The 20,471-nt window shown below is 46.4% G+C and overlaps 1 long non-coding RNA gene across 1 annotated transcript; it reads right to left on the minus strand.

Annotated features, from left to right (window-relative positions):
* Positions 1-388: 388 nt before the first annotated feature.
* LOC144169799 (uncharacterized) lies at positions 389-4,471 on the minus strand. Its single transcript, XR_013322524.1, has 2 exons — positions 3,684-4,471; positions 389-1,746 (listed from the first exon to the last, which is right to left on the minus strand). It is a non-coding gene; the product is annotated as an uncharacterized LOC144169799 (long non-coding RNA).
* Positions 4,472-20,471: the final 16,000 nt, after the last annotated feature.

A 20,471-nucleotide genomic window follows, 5' to 3' on the forward strand; every position in this document is an offset into this window, starting at 1 on the left:
TAAGATAGAGACCAAATTTTCAACCCCTTATTGTTTTTTGGCCGTTAAGCTCATAATGAACACATTTTCAGGCACACTGGAGCTGGAGAGCTGCTGGTTGTGGAAGGCCCTGAACAAACAACCAGTACTGTGGGCCTCAACAAGAATAGATGCCAACTATGAGCACTTTAACAAGCTGGAGTAGAGAAAGCAGTTTTGGCATTGCATCACAAACATCAATGTGCCCTTCTTTATTTTTGCAATGAAGTTACGTTGGTTTCTGTGCACTTTAAATAAGGCTGTGTACTACAGAAATGCTATAGTTGATTTTGTCACGATTATTTTTTCCCAGTGTTGGTTACTCTTGGACGGTGCTGCTGCATGCAGGGGAAAAGGAAACAGTTCAACATAACTTGTAACACCCTGATTTATTGAGGAAAAATTCAATACGCCTTTGTAGATGCTGCTGTTGGCTTATCATAATTATTTTTTACAAGCAGGTGTCCTTCATGAAAGAAAAAATCGCAATATCACTTTAAAAATCTAAGCAAGCAGTCATCAAAGCACTGAGTGCTAGAATACATGCAATGGTGGGGTAAATGAAACTTTTGTGACCATTTTTCCACTTATCATGAGAATTTCAGAGTAAACCATGACAGTGAACTGTTTGTTAAGAGACAGCCTCCAATATTTTAAGCATGTTTACTTTTTGTATCAACAGTGGAGATGCATACTGGCATATCGTGTTCTCTTAAGTAAAATGATCTGTCAGAGATTTCCAAACAAAGTCACCGTGCAATGGTTGTGCTATGTCATAATATAACTCTTGACTGGATTGAACTAATTGTGTCCAGAAGATTCCGCAGTATACTGATTATTTTTTTTTGTTTGTGGTACATGCATCATCATTCTTTGCTTCACAGCAGAATGACGGTTACAGTGTAATAAACAGAATTTTCTCAAGAGAATCTTGACCGGTCTCTATACCCACAACAAGGCCTCACGACCCATCAAAACAGTAGTCACGGCCTATCCCAGATCAAGCAACACCGTGTCAAGACATAGTATATAGTGGTCGAAAGCAAAGCAACTTTCTCTGTTGTCCTCACACAACCATGTCAAACACAAAACGACAAGAAGCTTCTCTACAGGAAACAATGTCGCGTCAGGGCAAAGTATATGCTACATGAAACAACAACAAAACAATTTTCTCCCGACAAAACAAACACCGCACACCACACACAATCAGAAACGAAAGTTAAAAATGGCATGTTTAGTGCCACAAAGCCGTCTGAAGATGCGTTGGTTGCCCTGTCCTTCAGGAGCTTCTTGCTCCTGTCGGGGGCAGGCACCTCATCAGCCACATCGTCTGTATCACTGCCCTCGTCCCTTGGTGCTGCTGCAGCTATTGTCGTCAGTCGTTCCAACAGGCAGCCACACAACACACACTGACAATGTTGGCTGCCAGAAGAGGCCTATGAAGACAAGCTGGTGCTACTGCAGGCAAGGAAAACAGCTCTTGAGAACTGCAATGCTGCACTTCACGACAGAGCACATCGAAGCATGTGCGGCATTGTACTTTTCTTCAGGTGTCTGGGGCCTGGACGACGAGCAGGGGGTGTCATGAGCCACGACTCGAGCAGGTGGCCACCGTCAACCCCAGAACTCGCCAGGCTTTACACGTCACGGGCAAAAGTGAACAGCCAGTCACACAAAGGCACTGTAGTCGGCAGTCACGGTCAGGGCCTTCATACTGGCGTCGCACACCTGAAAGAAATACATAACACAAATATGTACTAAAGCATTAAACAAGTACACAGTTTGAAAAAAGGAAAAGGTAATAAACAAGAGCAAGAATATAAAGAATTGGGTTACTTGGAACTGATTCACTCCGCAACTGCATGCAACGACAAACGACATCGCCGTGTTGTATGTGCCTTTTTTTTAATCGTCGCTGTTTCGCGTAGCAGGGGAATTAGAGCATGCAGGCGACCTGAGAGGAAAATTGGTTACTTACAACTATAGATAAGGGCCCTCCCACCCATCTATGCGGTACAACTGCGAAATACAACCCCTCCCCTCCCCACCCCGCATTTCGAAATCGATAAACCCTTAAAACGAGCCGACAAGCTGAACTTGTCACCTATTCACTATGTGTCAAGCAGGGGGAAACATCTCAGCCGAAGTGAAGGCGCCGAAGCAGTTGACACACGATGGGGGCGGGGCGAGGGCGATATACGTTACGCATATATTACACGGTTCTTTATGAAGTCAGTTAGACGACCAACACAATACACCTGTTTATCTTTCTTTATAAGCTTTTTTTCTTTCAAGACGCCACCCTATTCGATACCTCTGAACGTGTTCATTTTAGCTACATTTATTGACATACCTTTTCGATATCATTTCACTTAAGCCAACGCCGCCTGTATTAACATTGCCTGACGCGTCGCGCGCTTTTCAATGGGAAGGGTAGTGACGCTTATTTCAGGCTCTGATCCACTATGTGGCGCGTTCCGGCGGACATCTCGCCTTACGTCACTCCTCGCTTGTCGCGAACGCTGCACCCACTTCTACGACGTGTGTCTGTCAGCTTGCCTGTTGGGCTTCAAGGACCGTTTCGCTTACATCTTAGCCGCGACGGGGCGCTAGTTCTGTGGCGCACTGGGGATCTCATTCAACGTGTCGCTCGCTTCATATTTGCTGCATTTTTCGAAAGATAAAGACGGAGGCGAACTGAAATAGTGTAAGAACATACTGATTGTCGGGTAGACATATAGCTAACAGAAAAACGATACTTTCTGCTGGGGCAGACATTATTTTACTGATATTTTTTTTCTGGAGTATTTAGAGAAGAAAAACTTGCGTGCGCGTTTTTTGTTCAGGCGCTCACTTCTACGATTACTTTCCAATAATATCACGTGCTTGTAAACTTCAGAAAATCATAGGAAACTAAAGGATAAGCAGCTGGGATCCCGCCACGCTGTCCGGGCGCTTCTAAAGTACAGTCCTCAATTTTAGAAGTGCGTACCGATGCGGAGTGCGAACAGCGGGGTCAAAACACTACCTAAATGCGGAGGGGATAGAGGTGGGATGCCCCAATCAGAAAATTTCAGGGCCTAGCTGTGATCCGAATAGATAAGCGCGCAAAGCCGGCATCAGCCTGCTGCAGCGCAAGGGATTTTGCTTTGTGACAAAGGAAGTTTTATCAGTGACAGACCAAGACAGACAGGCATGGTGAAAAACAAGAAGGCGTAGGAGCGCCGCCTCGGGAACGCTAAACAAACTTTCCACTATTTTGCATAGTTTCCGAGAAGCGGCGCTGGCTGGCGGACACGAAAGCACGCTGGAAGGCTACGGAGCGGGGAAGGGTAGGAGAGAGCAACAGGAGAGTGGCTGTTTGGCCATTTTTCGCTCACGCGTTAGGCACTGTTTATACAGGCGGCGTTGCTTAAGCGAACATAGGCCGGAGAGTTAAAAGATTATTTACATATGCATGCATCTGCTAAGTTTTTTTTTTTTTTGACACACTATTTGATCATGCACAATTGCGAAATTTATGGGAGATCACTGCCACCACACCACACCGCTCAAAACAAACGCATTTCAGTGACTGCTTTTCAGACATCGCGCTCCTTTTCCCTTCGATGCAAAACAATTTTTTGCTTCCGTAACAAACGTAGCCAGAAACAAGTAGTACTTACACCGTGCTTACGTCGCCGGGGTATCCAAAACCCTCGTGTGTCGGAGCTCCGTCAGTGCCGACACCACAGTGTGAACGCTGCGACTGGCGTCGGGGTGCGACAGTGTTTCATGGTGGCAGAAAACGCTTTGCAAACTGTCAGTTGCGAAGAGGGACACAGCACGCACAGCACCTTCGTATCTGTTGACACTTCGCTGCACCTCGATGGCCGATAAGGGCTTCCAATTTCAGCGCCTTGGCAACGGCGTGAATGCTGCGGCTGACCGACGGCTGCGTCATGCCAAGAGTATCACCGCTACCGACAATCTGTTGAAAGCTGCCGGTAGCGAAGAGCCTCAGAGCGCACATCACGTTCGCTTCCGTAGATAGCCCCGTCGCACCTCGAGGCCTAACGTGCTCGTTAAGTGCGTCGCACAGCATCCGCGCCGGGCCCTTGTTGACACGGAAACGGCGCTGAAAGTCGCCGTCACTCAGTCGACGCTCAGGCACGGGATCCTCCTCCAGCAGCTCCAACAAAAGTGCGAACACAGGCGGCATATACGCAGCCATCGTACAATCCGATGCGCTCTTAACCGCGCCGGATTTCCCCCGCCGGTCGCGGGAGAACGAGCGGGAGCCTTTGGCTACGTGACGTCACCAAAAAATAGCCAAAATATAGCCGCGTGACGTAGGCCGGCTGACGTTTTCCGCTCCGAGCCAATCGTGAGAGCCCACTTTCTCCTCTCTCTAAACAACCGCGTCGGAAGGGCGCCGGAAATCGTTCCGGCGCGCGTCGGATGACCAGCAGAATACGGCCCCAAATCGCACATCTTTTTTGGTGAAATCAATACCCTGATCTGGTATTAAAATAATGTCAGTTGCGGATTTTCTTTATACTGGCTTGGAGACGCCTAATGTGCTTTGATCGCTGTACATTTATTTCGCTATTCGCCTCAGAAACCTTAACTGCACCGCTTCTATACAAGTCTTCAGAGGATGGTAACAAAATAGAATGACTACTTAATCGTAAGAAAATTCCGTAGAGACATTCTTAGTCGTAATTTAGGACGAAATTGAAACTTCCTTCCTTAAAAAATTCCGTTTGGACCTACATACCATTTTGTTAGCCAAAAACGTGGCACTTTTAGTGATTTCCCGGAAAACAATGGGGTTCAACAAGAATTGTATAACCGAATTGTGGGAGCAAATAGCGGCTAATATAAGGACGTATCGGGTAATATACACTATAAAATACCTCATTTATATTGACTCGTCGTATAGATAGTGTTACGAATGATCCCGCCACTGGGCTTTGTTTCAACACTCCTCGGCTGTGCGGCGAAGCTTCCACTACGTGCGCCTTTCAAGCAGGCCCCCCCTGTCGGTGACTCACGCTTGCACGTCTCGACTTGTCTGGATCTCTGGCGCCTATCTATCGACGCGATAAACCTTCGATGGCGTGCCGACGCAGCACGTAGAGACCTGCCCCAAGGACACAGAAGCCCCGCGTCCGCTGCAGAAACCTCTTCTCTCCCCTCTCTCGGACTCAGCGTGCGCCGCTACTACCGACTGCTCACGAACTCTGGAAAGAGTGTTGTGTGTGTCTGTGCCGTTCGTTTTCGGTGCACAATCTAGAGGGAATACTTGTTTCGACCGTTAGCGCTTTGGGTATAAATACGACCGCCCCCAAGCGCTACAGTTCATTCCTGTTTGAGCACGGAATCAATGCTGTCACTCTGCTCGAGTCCTGTACTGTACACGTTTTCTTTAATATCTCCGTTATTTGTTCGAAGATTGCGATTAGATTGGTATCATTGTTATCGGGACTAAGCAGTCTTTCTAATAAACCCAACTTGTATTTTGTCTTCATGGCTCCTTTAAGGGACAAGAAGAGAGCGGAGTGGGTCAGGGAGCAAACTGGTGTTAGACATATTAAGTGCGAATGCACTTCTTAAGCGACCCTGAATCACGCGTCCACCGCCGTCCGTCCGTCCGCACCACATACCCACTTAGGGCGATTGGCCAAGAAGAGTTCCTAATTTCTTGAGCACATACCCACTTAGGGCGATTGGCCAAGTAATCTGAATCACGCGTCCACCGCCGTCCGTCCGTCCGCACCACATACCCACTTAGGGCGATTGGCCAAGAAGAGTTCCTTAATTCTTTAGCACATACCCACTTAGGGCGCTTGGCCAAGAATCGGGCGTGAGGAGGGCTAATGCACCCGCTTAAAGGAGTGCTGACACGAAATTTCGAAGCTGAGATCCGCTCTAGCAATCAAGTACAACGACAACACAAATAGGTGTCTGTGCATGGCACATACCCACGTGGAGGATTGCCAGAAATCGGGCGTGAGAAGGGCTAATGCACCCGCTTAAAGGAGTACTGACACGAAATTGCAAAGCTGAGATCCGCTCTAGCAATCAAGTACAACGACAACACAAATAGGTGTCTGTGAATAAATGCATCTTTCTTTCTTTGTAGTTGTGTGTGTGTGTGTGATCTCTCTTTCGCGAACATTACCGAACCGCGCAAATTCAACTCCTGCATTCGCACTTTCACATTCTTCCCCTCGGGGAAATGCGGGGAAATTTTTTTAGTAGAAATTAAGAAGAAGAAATGGACGTGGGCAGGGCATGTAATGCGAAGGCAAGATAACCGCTGATCATTAAGGGTAACAGAGTGGATCCCTAGAGAAGGCAAGCGCTGCAGGGGGCGGCAGAAAGTTAGATGGGCAGACGAGATCAAGAAGTTTGCGGGGATAAATTGGTCACAGTTGGCACAGGACCGAGGTAATTGGAGAATAATAAGAGAGGCCTTTGCCCTGCAGTGGGCGTAGATAGGCTGGTGATGATATATATATATATATATATATATATATCAAAGTTGCAGTCCTTATTGCCAGTGCTGTTTGGCGTTTTAACGGTGTTTTATAGTGCCGAATGAGGTCAGATTGCTTTTTTTTTTGCAGGAATAAATTATTTATTCCTGCAAAAAAAAATGCAATCTGACCTGATTCGGCACTATAAAACACCGTTAAAACGCCAAACAGCACTGGCAATAAGGACTGCAGCTTTGATATGTGTCCTTACGGAATCCCTCGTCCCGTACGTCTCTGTTCTACAATATATATATATATATATATATATATATATATATATATATATATATATATATATATATATATATATATATATATATATATATATATATATATATCAGGGTGTCGAACCGGAACTGAACCGACCCGACAACCGCAACTGAACCGGTATTTTTGCCGGCACTGAATCCGAACCCGAACCGTTATTTTGTTAGCACGCTGAACCCGAATCGGAACTGAACAGAAAACTCACACCTCTTCTCGCGGGAACCCCTGTGTAGATGCGACGCATAGGGGTTTCACGTTGCAGCGTTGGACAGCGGAGGAACGGCGCTGAAACGATGGAGCGGAGCGGCGCAGGGACCGCGTTTTATAGCGCGCATAACGGTGAGGGGACGCGCCGGCGCCAGTGCGTCTGCCGCGGCTATGACGCAACACAATCCAACACAATCCACTTTAATCCAATCCAATCCAATCCAAGCCAAGCCAAGCCAAGCCAAGCCAAGCCAATCCATTCGAATCCAATCCAATGCCCCTCGCGAGAGAGGGGCATCGGAGAGGAGAGGGGTTCAGCTGCGGAGAGCGCAGCTCGCGCGGCGAGGAGAATGGGGAAGGGGCGGACGCCGACGACGACAACGCCGACGACGCCGGTTGCAGGGACAAGGCGAGTGAATGAGGTGCAGTCGCATCTAAAAAAGAAATAACGGTTACCGGTTCATGCCAAAACGGTTCGACCCTCCGTGGTTGATATTGCACATTCAATGCAATTCAGGCCTTTTTTTCTTTCACGTACCATAAACTACGTACCCGCTCGCCACTTTCCCCTCCAGACAACTGAACACTATCATGGTCTATGATTTGATCGTAGGGTTTAACGCGCCGACACAACGCAGGCGATGAGGCGCGCTGTAGTGGAGGGCTCCGGATTAATTTCGACCACTTGGGGATCTTTAACGTGCGCCGAAATCTCGTACACACGGGCGTTTTTGCTTTTCGCCTCCATCAGAAAAGCTTCCGCCATGGCCGGGAATCGAACCCGTGACCTCGTGCTCAGCAGCGCAAAGCTTTAGCCACTGAGCCACCGCGCGCGGCGGGTATCATGCTCTATGTAACAACAGGGGAAATGAATAAGCGCCAATGTAGCAATGGTCTGTTGCTGCTGTAAGCGCGAGCGGAGTGCAAGCTGACCAAGCGAAATGTCATTCTTGGTCGCTTGCAGGGGATATAAAACGACTTTGTCTTTCCCTAGCTGCGACTTTATTGGAGTAGTCAGGCTGCAGGAGTGCTCCACTGCGCAACAGCGAAAGCCCACACCCGATGAGTGCAAACTTTCTGCATTTAATAATTTGTTTAAAAGGTCCGACACCTGCAAATCGTTAATACTTGACAAGTGTGCCGCAGGAGCTGCTCAGTGGCAAAGCCGTTTGCTGCTGACCACAAGTGGTCTCGATCTGCCTTCCCCACGACCATTCTTATGAAGTAGATGGAAATCGAGAACGTCCGTGTATGGAGATTTTGGTCCACGTTTAATATCACCAGCTGGTTAAAATAAGTCTGCCGGCCTGCAACATAAGCTGCGCCTCGGAGCAGAGATATATGTAGCACGGGGCATCAAATGCGCCAGGTTTTTTAAAAAATGTGTTTACACGGAAAACAACAACAAAAAAAGGCGAATCACCTTCTTTTAAAATATTAAGCAAAAAGTAAGTAAAATCGAATAAGTAAAAAAAAGCACAAAAAAGTGGATATCGCTCTATACTTTTCTTTGCCTTGCCTTTAACAACCAAACGGGTCATCAATGCGAAAGAATTGAGTTCCGTGGTCAGTTTTTGAAGACAGTACAGTGGACAAGTTCCATTTTTTACAGATACAAATAACAACAGATATGTCAGGGAAAACTGTTAAGGTGCGCACTTAATCCCTTGGCAAGAAACTACAGCCCTTGACCTTGTCTTGGAAGCAGAAACAGTAATAAAGCAGATGACACGTGCAGAAAGGCAGGCGGGTATCTCACACTGCCCCATTCGCCCAGCGATCATCTTTTCTGCTTGTTCTGCAATTTTGTCTCTTTCAGATCTGCTTTTTTTCGAAGGTGCACTTGTACTGACTGCGCAACTAGCTACATTACTTCTACTGGTACTCATTCCGAAGGGATGTACTGCTGTGGACGAATTAAAGCGCGTCTACCCAAAAAAGTCCCATCTTATACTCCGCGCGTCAAATTTCCCTTTCATTTTCTACCAGCATAATTTGTTATAAGATTCCGCAATGTAGCACACGGAACTATGGCCGGGGGTCAGGCGGTACGATGACATACTGATTGTAATGCACACATCCGGTATAGCTGCGGTGGGCTGCTGCGCAGCTAAAAAAAAAGGCATTGTGCGCCCAGTACCAACAGCAGTGCGGATCGGTACTTCTATGTTTACGTGTATTTTCGTAACTTTGATTGTTTACTCCACCATTCTTAACGGTGTAAGAATAATAAGCATTCCATTTAAGCGCAAATAGCTCCTTCGGCAAGCTTATAAGCCCTGCTTTATTTGCGTTTGCTTTTGCCGGCCTCCGCCAATCGCACAGCTGGGCATATGACTTCATAGGTTCTGTTGCGGGAAATAAGCTAGTGGGTCGCAAGGCGACACCCTTTTTTCCTAATTATATAGCTTATTTCAGGGAAGTTTGTGTTAAAGGTGGTGTCAGTATGATTCTAACGAGTCAATCGTTCGAATGAACCCAACTTGTGTTTTATCTGCCTCGCCCCTTTGAAGAGCACGGAAATCTCGACAGAGGGGACTTTTCGCTTTTGAGCTGGAGACGAAAAGCGAAAACGCCCGTGTGTCGAGATTTACGTGCCCCTTAACGATCCATGCTTTTCGTCTCCAGCTGAAAAGCATACACCGCGGCCGGGATCGAACGTTCGTCTTTGGGCGCTGTAGCGCAATGGCATACGCAAAGAGCCACCGCGGCGTGTAAACCCTTCTTTCGGCCTACACTATTGTTTTAATTTGATTATATCCCTACTACGTAGGATAAGTGGCATAGGCCTTAAAGGGGCATGCACCGGAGTTGAGAAACACGTTAAAAAAAGGGATAGATATGTAGATAGTATAAGAGGGTTTTTAGGCTTTATTCTTCAGCCGCACCAGCAGCAGCGGTAGCACCGAAGCACCAAGTCGCGCTGACCAGCAAGTCGAGACGGAGAGCCAACGAGACGAGACTTCTTCTTCGTCCCAGCGATGGCGATGGGACATCCACGAGTTGGTGCCTCTTCCATGTGTGGCTTCTGTGTCACATACCCACGTATTGCGAATGACCAGTGCTGTCCACGCTCCTACATTATTTAAACGAGTATGGTGTTGGCGATGGTCTTCCGACGCTGCTGATCTTCCGTAGTTAACGATCGGGCCAACTGACGACACTCTTCGGCGTGCTTGGCAACGTCGGAGATGGGCGTGCACTCTGACTCATCGGGCCGATATTGAAGCATGGTGTCCAGTGTGCATGAAGGCTCACGGCCATACAAAAGAAAAAACGGAGAGAAGCCGGTCGTGGCCTGCGTGGCGGTGTTGTATGCGTAGGTCACGAATGGTAGTACTGCGTCCCAGTCGGAATGGTCCGCCGCGACGTACATAGCAAGCATGTCACTCAGAGTGCGGTTGAAACGTTCGGTCAGTCCATTGGTCTGAGGGTGATACGCCGTGGTGGTGCGATGGATCGTGCGGCAGGATTTAAGAAGGGCCTCTATAACTTCAGACAGAAAAACCCTTCCTCGATCACTGAGGAGTTCACGCGGCGCCCCATGCCGGAGGCTACTTCGCATGCGGTAGCAGCAGGCAGGGCGGCAGTCTCGGCGTACCGGGTCAAGTAGTCGACAGCAACAACGACCCATCGGTTGCCATCTGCAGTGCAAGGAAGAGGTCCATAAAGGTCGATTCCTACACGGTCGAATGGTCTTGCTGGACACGGTAAGGGCTGCAAAGGCCCAGTTCCTTGGCGGGGAGGATATTTTCGGCGTTGGCATCGAACACACGAACGGACGTATTGACGAACGAAGCGGTACAATAGATATAAAGACAGATAAGCGCGCTAATATCAAAAAAGAGAGAATGAAGCGGTAGATGTTTGGAAAAACAGAGAGGATATTAGGAAAACAAAAGGAGAAGGAAAGGGAAGTGGGGGGAGTCGACAAACTTCAGGAAGCCCCATGCCTCCCAATCAGCCTGTATTTATACTAACATTGCCGGCGAACACAGCGGGCGTGTGGAACCCGCAAATGAGTATCTATTTCCCTGCCTTCGACGACGGAAGCGGGCAATTTGCGCCCTAATGATTGTTGAAGCAGCTTGCGTTCGGAGAGCCCAAAAAGAAGACAACAGAAGGTCAAAATCAAACAATCCCGCTGCTGAGCATACAGAAAACAGGGCGGTATTACAATGCGAGCTGGGTTCTCTGGTTTGCTTATGCAAGAACTAATATGGGCGGGTTTCAAGGAAGACAGTTTCTGGAGTTACGAAAAACGGAAAAAGTAAAGTCACGCCTGACATACTCAGGAGCAATATTTCGCGGTTAACTATGCGCAGCTACTTTTAAGGAAAGCTTTCTGCATTTGAGCAGGAGGAGAAGCGCGATTTCAATATCTGCTTCCCGTCCTTCTTCCTCTTTCCCCGTTCATTTTTTTTGTTCGTGTATGTTTACACATGGTGTTCATTCCCAAAAGTAAAAAAAAAATGTTTGCAAGTTGTTCTGAAACCCTTGTTTCAGAACATTAAGAATATGAATACACAGTTGCATCGTCCGCGATAGTGGGTTGTTTCCCCTTTAAGGCCTGGCCTGTTATGATACCGAAGAAAGTTAGCTTACACAAAAGATTTTCGTGTCACCTTCGTTGGGCTCTTTCCTGGCCGACGTCATTGTTAATGTTCACCGAGTAACTTTCGCGCCAAAGATAACTTTATAGCGATAAATGCGTTTTCCAGGTTCTAACACACGCGCCTTGAAAATGATCATGGTATGTTTGACCACTAAGACGGCTTACTCACTGCGAAGAGTTTACGGTACTGGTTGTCAGTTATTTATCGGGAAAGTTGTACAGGTTTAGGAATTTCCGCTGTAAATTTGGGGGTTTTGTAGGAGTACGGTTGCTGAAAATGATTCTAGCTCGCTAGTGCAAGAAGCAGCCAGCAACAAATTTTATGGCGTTTCAAGTTTTAGAGTACTATATTACAGTGGGATTATTCATAACTTAAAAAGCAACATTATCGCAAAATATATCAGAAAAAAAAACTCTGTGATGACGACCATATCAGCACGTTTAAAAATAGCCAAATAAAAAAGGTTTTGTGATCAGTGGAATCAGGTTACCTCGGTAACATGCGTTTCCTGTATCTGGGAGGGTTCCCGGTTTTGTAACCCCTTACTTCCCAGCCGGATAGCTCCCTGTTATGAGAAATATTTCAATAACGATTTGCTCTTGGCCCAGAGAACGAGAGAGAACAGGCTTTATTGTTATCTCTTTGAGAGACGAATGCGCCGTGCGGTAATGTATGGTATCTTCGTCTCATCAAACGGCGGTCAGAAACCCGTGGTCCCCGGCGGCGTCCTGTGCCATTTCGATGACAGCGGCTTGTATCCCGGGAAAGCCAAGAGGTTGTGTATAATCGCACCCCGTAGAATACCCGCAGCTAACGATTTCAGCACTTTCCTGCAGGTATTTTTGTTTCCGCAATGAAAGCAAAATGTTCGCTCAAGAAATTAGGTCCAGATAAGGAGCACTGGGCAGCATAAATTTTTTTGTCACCGTTGAGTACAGAGAGTCTGAGGATCTGAGGAGCCAGGTGTTGCTTTGATGCATTCAACACTAAAAGTTTCATATCCCGGTTCCATGAAGTAAGTTATTTTTATATATTTGCTGGACTTTACTCCCACATTCAAAATGAAGCAACGAAGGAAGAGTAAAATTACTGGCAACTTTTACAGACCGAGATCCCCTTGCCCCTCAAAAAAAAAAAAGAACAACGTCAGAGATATTTTTCTTTGTTTTGCCCAACGGCACGACATAGCAACAAGAATTGGGCGTTCACCGATGCTCTTGTTGCAGGTGACGCTACAGTTTGCCTTCAGTTCCTGTCATTTCGTTCCCTGGCCGCCCGTTTCAGCGGAACATCACCCTTGCCTTCATCGGACATGTTTCGACCGGCCAGGTTAGGAAGGAAAGTAGCCCATACTCTGGCAACAAGCGACGTCTTCAACTGCCATCTGCGCACCCGCAAACCCACATAAACATCCACGGGACCACTCTTCACTAGTGCACGAGATCGCAACAAGAATGGGGCTTTCACCGATGCTCTTGTTACACGCCAGTTACCTGAATAGTTGCCCTGGTGTTAAAACCAGTGTTAAAACTGGTGTTAAAACCAGTCTGCTAGTGGTGTCGTGTCCTCCAAATTTATGTGAAACAGTGAAGCGATACGTGCATCTGCCGTGGCCAATTTGTGACAGTGTCATTAACATGCCGCTATATTGTTGGGGGGACGTTGAGCAAAACCCGGAACCAAATGACAAGATTCTAGGGGCCATCCTAGACAGCGTGCGTGGGCTGGAAGTTGAGCAGGCGACAGTATTGGCAGAGCTCAAAGGAGTTAAAGAAAATCAGGTCGAAAGTGACACTTAAATTAACAAAACTGAATGAAAGCATTGCATCCTTGGAAGCAGCCCGGGTGAAACCAGTCTGCGCGAGAATAGCTACAGGATGTAAATGACAAACTGCAGCACATTATATCCCGATGTGAGAGTGCAGAAAATAGGATGCGCTGTTGAAATATTCTGTTCTTCGGTATCATAGATAACGGTAATGAAGATTGGGAAGCTTCAGAGAAACAACTGATTGACTTTTATGAAGAAAACCTTCGGGTCGCCCTCACAAATAAGCAGTTCGAACGCGTTCACCCATTCGCCAGTTTAAGCCAGATAAATGCAGCCCAATAATTGCAAAATTCACTCTGTTTAAATTCAAACAAGTCGTACAAGCATCTGCGAAGAAACTTAAAAATACAGAGTATTCTGTTCGTCGTGAGCGTTCTGTTTCAACTCTTGAAGCCCGAAAAAAGTTGATGGAGTTTTCGAAACCAAACAAGCAGACGTTTAAACTGTGAGTAGACAGGTTAGACATGAATGGCAAGATATATGTTTATGAGATTTCAACAAAATCGGTTTTCTTGACCCGAGATGGCTAAGTAAGAAAACTTCTGAAAGAAAACTTCAGAAGCAACAAAGGCCACGTTCTTTACCTTTGGTACGACCATTAACAGTAAGATTGCCTAACATGCGCAGCCTGCTAGCGAAACGTGAAAAGATCTATTCGTTCTTCGGCCGTAGCAATACGGGTATTGCTGTCTTAACTGAGACATGGCTCCACCCAAATATTTAAGATACAGACCTCTTTGTGGACGTAAAGAGTTTTAGCATTTATCGGTGTGACCGTTCTAATCGAAAGGGGGGCGGCGTTTTGATCGCGATAAAAATACGCTATCGTCTTTTTTTTTATTGATACGCACTCGCCCCTAGAAACAGTCTGGGCTGCCTGTTTTCCCCCTCCTCAAAAATACTGATAGGCAGTTTCTACCGGCCAACCGATTCAGGTCCTTTCTTTAGTGATGAATTTAGAGAGAGTATAGCTGCTGCTGCTATGCAAAGCTATCAGTGTGAAAACGTTTACCTCCTAGACGTCTTCAATTTTCCTGATGTTTATTGGCAGTCTCTCTCTTCACATAGTCGCGATTCTGTAGAATTTATAAACTTAAGTCTGGATTGTAACCTCATTGAAACAGTTGACACACAAACACGTGGATTGATCTAATTTTAAGCAATGCTCCTGAAACCGTCAGCCCTATCATTTATCGGAACGCACTTAGTGACCACGCATTTCTCCATTTTCCTACCCAAGTGTCATTTAGCCACCCAGGCAAAGATAGCAAAATAATATAAGAATATAATAAGGTCGATTATGTAGCAATAACCTCAGACCTTGAAGTAATCTTTGCTGAAACGCTGATGCCGTTGTTTGATACTCGCCCCTTCAACGAAAACTGGTGCCTCTTCCGGGACATGGTCTGCGGGCTTGGTCTATAAATTTGTTACCGTAGTTACAGTAACGAATGACAGGTTGAGCCTATGGTTCCTGAAATCACTCCGCCGGCTTAGAAAAACAAGGCGGTGGTACAAAAGCGCAAAAATGGGCAAAATGAAGCTAAGTGGGAAAATTGCGGTGAGTGCGGGTGAGCTATTGCTCTGCGATTAAAGGCGCCAAAGACAAACATTTTCCCAATGATCTCCCCTCTCTTTAGAAATCTACACACTATATATGTTTTCGCGCTTAGCAGCGTAAGTGTCGACGATTTTTTGCAGGCTTGTTCCAAGCGTGGTGTGCTTTCACACTGAAAAATCACGCTTCCTAAGCGTGAATCGCGGGATGCGTAACGCTGGCGAAGCGTGAGTGAAGGTTATTTTTGCACGCTTATTTTAGCCGTGGCGAACTATCACGCTTAGCGCACACACTTGTCGATTCGTGACTGGAGACTTTCCTAACGTTAGGGAAGGTGAAGGTAAAGGTGAAAGAGAATTTGTATATAACTGATGCGGCATTCTCCATGTTTGTATAAGACGCCTCTCTGACCGTCAGAAATCATTTAAATTGAAAGGTGAAAGAAGGCAATAGTTGCTGTGCGGTATTTATGGCCTGGGTATAGCTTGGAGCTCCCACCAATCCCATAAACACGGCAGAGAAACGTTATTTCCCTTCGGCTTTCTTTTTAAATGACTCCTGATGGTCAGAGAGGCATCTTATAGAAATATGGAGAATGCCCCATCAGCTAAGTACAAATCCTCTTTTTCAACTTCACTAAGCGTTAGGAAGGTCGCCACTCCCGAATTGACAAGCCTCACGTTGTGATTGCGGCGTTAATTCTTCCTTATACACGACCGTAAACTTCGTAGTGTTACGAGAGTACGGCGGTTTAGGATTGCCTTTGTGATAAAGCCAAGTGCTGTTGAAGGCAGTGCCATACAAACTTTCATAAAGCATAAGCGCACCTAGCGAATCCCATACAATTAAGCCTTTGATGTGCATTCCTTTGGTGACATCACCTGTACGTTTGTGAAGGAAATTAGGTGATGAAGACTGTGAAGATTAACGGGAAGATTGAGATTGCGAATCAAAACTGGGGACCAGAAATTTAAATGAATGTTAAATTTGACTGAAACTTTTTATTCACTATAACTTACAAGAATGCTCCCATACAGACAAATCCGACAAAGACAGGAACTATAAAATAGGCTAAAGATGAACTCTTGATGCCTCCCGTCCATTTAGGTGCTAAACTACACACTACCTATGCTTTCCCATGCCGGCACAAAGCCCTTTCTTCAACTCGGGGAGACCTTATCGACAAGTTTATCGCGTAATACTACGATGTCTACGTGGGAAGGTACGCTGAGTAAAGAAGGGTGGGCAATGATAATGGGAAAACCTTAAAAGAAGTCTTTGGAATATTTGATCGGCAATGAAATATGTGCACTTGCTCTACCGCTCGTCATCATTTTGTTAAAAAATTAGGCATGTAAATACTGGCTCGCTTAAAGTCTTTTTTTCCATTGAGCTTTCGAAAAGCAAAAGAAAAATGTCTGCTCAAGGCTCGCTATGACGCGCGTAGCGAGTTGCAAATACCCAAGCTATTCTCGAGAAAACAGAAAAGATTAATGAGGAGAGACAAGTTGCCGTCGTAAAGCGAGGGAAATCAGTGCGTGAATGATGAAGAAGACATTCCAAGCAGAAGGATGGGCGCTCTGCTGAGGTCGTACCTCATGTCTTAGTACTTATCCAAAACGTTGCATCCCGTTTCCTGTCTTTTTTACAGTCATCGTCGCAACGTTTTCTATGCCTGTCTTTACGGGGGCGGTAAGCGCGCTTAAAATTCGGTTTAGGCACTGAGGTGAGGCAGCGTGACAGTGATAAACATTGGGTTGTGTAAGCGCAGTTTTTGATCACCGTGCGAAAAATGATTTCATGTCACGTGTATGGGCTTTTATTTTCGGGAAGGGTAAAGAGATTGGATTGGATTGGAAGAACTTTTTTGGGGCCTGCGAATAAAGTCCTATTGCTAGGTCTTCATGACTTGGCCGGAGCCATCTCCGCAGATGTAGCCAACCCGGCTAGATGTCCTCCGCTCCCCGTCACCGGGTCGCCGGGGTCCTCCTGCCTGGCCAGCGCCACCACGACTAGCTGGACAGCCTGGAGTTGAAGATTTTGGTCTTCAGTCCGCACCGCCTCCTCGAAGGCAGGGGGCATCATTGTAGTGTTTGATTCGTCCAGGTATGCGGGGCAATGAGCAGTGGGTTCCACGGCGCAGTACAAGGAATGCGTCTTCGCCATATTTGCGGATCTTCATGCAGCATGCATGGGCAGATCAGTATTTAAGTGGGGGTCTGAAGGCGTACTTTGGGCGCTGTCAGCCAAGCGGGGAGCATGGTGGCTCGCACAGTCTTATCACGGCTAATTCAGGGAGGGCAGTACCTATGTCAATGCGGCTTCGTGCAATCCAACACCACCTCTAACGCCCCCCCCCCCCCCCCCCCCCACACACACCCGGAAAAAATGTTTTAATCCATACCACAACTGTTTGCAAAGTTGACATCTATTAAACGAAGAAGCTCTGGCTCAATTCCTTTTGGGAAACGACCGTGCTGATGTACTGCGACATTGCGCAGTAGCCAGTGTTTTAAGATGAGCTCTTGCTGAAACTGCTTTATAGATTTACTTCCAGAGATTTACTTTTAGTGGAATAGAATGTGGTTATGGAGATTTGTTGTTATGGGGGAATTTTGTACTGGATGCATCATCGCAGAATGGCATGGTTGCGTGGGTCCGACGAAAAAGCTGTCCGTGCCTGCGTCCATGGCTACATTCATACGCAGGTACGTCCTGCTCGTAATGCCCATCGTCTTACTTCGAAAAGATCAGGCAAAATATAATTTTTAGGGATGCTTTTTTTTTAAAAAGGATTCTTTTCGAATTTTTTAAAATTTTAGACCGGCTACACTGGTAGCACTTGTCATCGCTTCATATTGCAGCGAACCATGCATTGGGTTTGTTTATTTGTGTTTTACTTTTACCGCCCGGCTGCGCCGGTATGTGTTATCTCTGTGCTAAGGGAAGCGCGCGTTCCATTCTTTCTTTCTGTGCCGCATGTCTTATCTGTTCTGATAGGGAGAGCATTCCGATCTAACGTGAACAGCCCGGAATAATCTTCTTGGATCTACAATGTTCTCGATGCGAATCGACGGTTCGAGAACCACGCACGCCGAAAGATAAAATGTCTGCAGAGCAGACGCCGGTCTATTGGATTCGACGACCCTCACCTGTGCCAGTCACTTTGTTGACCGCTGCTTCGCCGCCTCTGTATTCTTTTGAGTTGTTAGGGGAGCACAAGTTCGCTCCAATAAACGTGTTTCTCATTCAAGACAACTGCATCGTCCTTGTCTTCGTGACAATATTTTCATTACAGCACGCATAGTAAACCCTCATTACGGAACAATCTCTTTATGTGAATTCATTTCCAGTCCAATCCAAAGCACGCGTGTTTTCACCGATTATTTCAGGTGCAGTGGCGGGGAACTACACTCACTAGGAAGAGTTAAACTGTGAAAGCCCAAACCGTGATATGGAGGTGCACCAGTACTAGCCACCCTCGCTACAAAGGGCGCACATCTGCCCCTTTTGTCACTCCGGTATCCAAACTCCTCAAGTGTATTTAAAAGGGCCATGGAAGCAAAATACCACTTTGTTCTGTTTAGAAGAACTACCATTTGGTAACTCACGTGTCCCCCTGGCAGCCGTGAAGGACACTTTTCTAAGAAAAAAAAAACCAGAAATACTAATAGAAAATGTCTCATGCCACAGTAACGTAATATGGGCAGAAGTGACGTCTATAAGCTAGCACTAAAGGCATTTTAGGGGCGAAGCACCTTAGGACTTCGCTTTGTCCGGGTCCTGGCTTCCGTGCACACAGTGTTGCGCATGCGCGAGGAGCATTGGATTGGACTTGGATTTTATTGGATTTGGATTGAATTGGATTGGATTGGAATTGTATACACTATACACACGCGTTGTCACTCATTCATTTGCGCGAGTGGGCAAATCCACGGGTGATTTACGGTAAGAACGATCCCCAGTGCTTCTCCCACACATCATCATTCACTTCGTGGAGATGCGTGAAATTTTTTATCACGGTTGATACTGCAGGTTCACATTCAAGTGACACGATCAAACAAAATCAGAGGCCCCCACAGCCGCCCAGTCATGTTTCTTGGCGGTGGTTTAGGTAGGAAACAGCCAATCGCACGAGCAAGATTTTGTGACGTCATAGACACGCTGTACAGTGGCTATGAGGTTGCTAGTGCTGCATATCATTTATTTATTTCTCGAATATTTGTCAGCAGTTTGCGATAAAACTGGTATCAATGTTATCGAGACAACGCCGGATTTTTAATCACCCAAACTCGTGTTTTGTCTTTGTGGCCCCCTTTAAAGGGGCCATGCATAAAAACTACAATTTCGTTTTATTCAACAGTATTCGTATTCTTTAGTGCCCCCAGCGCTTGTCCGGAAGCAAACGATGGTTTATTTACTGCGTAATTAATCAATTTAGGTTAAAATTCTGATTCTCCCTCCAAATTGTGTGTTTTAACAACGTCTGCAATGACATCATAAGAACGGGTCTTCAAGCTAAACTTGGTGGGAAGCGGAGTCCTGTTTACCATTAGTCAACCCAGATGGCCCCATCATACCGCAGCAGACCGTTTTGCGCCTTTGGTTTGTTTTTGACCGCATTTGTACCTGGCCTATTCTTGTTCAGGGAGAAAATAATAGTTTCGTGAAACATGGTGCTCGCTCATCAAATATGGTCCCGTAAGACGCCATCGCTTACGCCAGTCGGCCAGTGTTGTCTGAGACAACCCAGAAGCGCTACAGTGCTGTGCAGCTAAAACAAGCATAGTGCGCCAAGTATTAACAGCAGTGCGCATCGGTACTTCTATGTTCACGTGTGCTTTCGTAACTTCCACTGTTTATCCCACCCTTATTACTTGTATAAAAGAATGCGCCCTAAATTTAAGCGCGAAAAGCTGGTTCTGCAAGGTTATAAGCCTTGCCTAATTTGCGTTTGCTTTTGCCGCCCTCAGCCAATCGCAGAGCTGGTGCTTATGAGATCATAGGTTCTGTTGCGGGAAATGAGCTAGTGGCTCCCATGGCCATTCCTTTTTTTCGTATTATATTGGTTATTTGAGTAAAGTGTACATTAAGAATGGCGTCAGTATGATTCTAACGAGGCGATCTTTCGAATAAAGCAAACTTGTTTTGTCTGCATGGCCCCTTTTAACGAAGAAATACCATCCCGCCTGCTCAAGGGGTGGGGACACGGCTCCCTACACACGAGGTGCGCGCTAACTTGACGCTGCTATTGGTCGTGAAGGGAAGAGAAGTAGTGCATAACAGGACAATACACAGAAAACGATCTGGGCCCGTCAGCCAAGCTCATTCGCATGAGCTGTAGAGATAAGAATAGTGTACAGGCAGCAACAGAAGTGTGACGTTATAAAATGGTTTTTAAAGAGGTTTCTAAAGCTCGGTTGAACACTATTGAGGAAAAATACGGAGTC

Source organism: Haemaphysalis longicornis, unplaced genomic scaffold (genome assembly GCF_048455015.1).
Source record: "Haemaphysalis longicornis isolate Haplotype H1 unplaced genomic scaffold, Haemaphysalis longicornis Haplotype H1 scaffold_2, whole genome shotgun sequence".
Taxonomy (NCBI): domain Eukaryota; kingdom Metazoa; phylum Arthropoda; class Arachnida; order Ixodida; family Ixodidae; genus Haemaphysalis; species Haemaphysalis longicornis.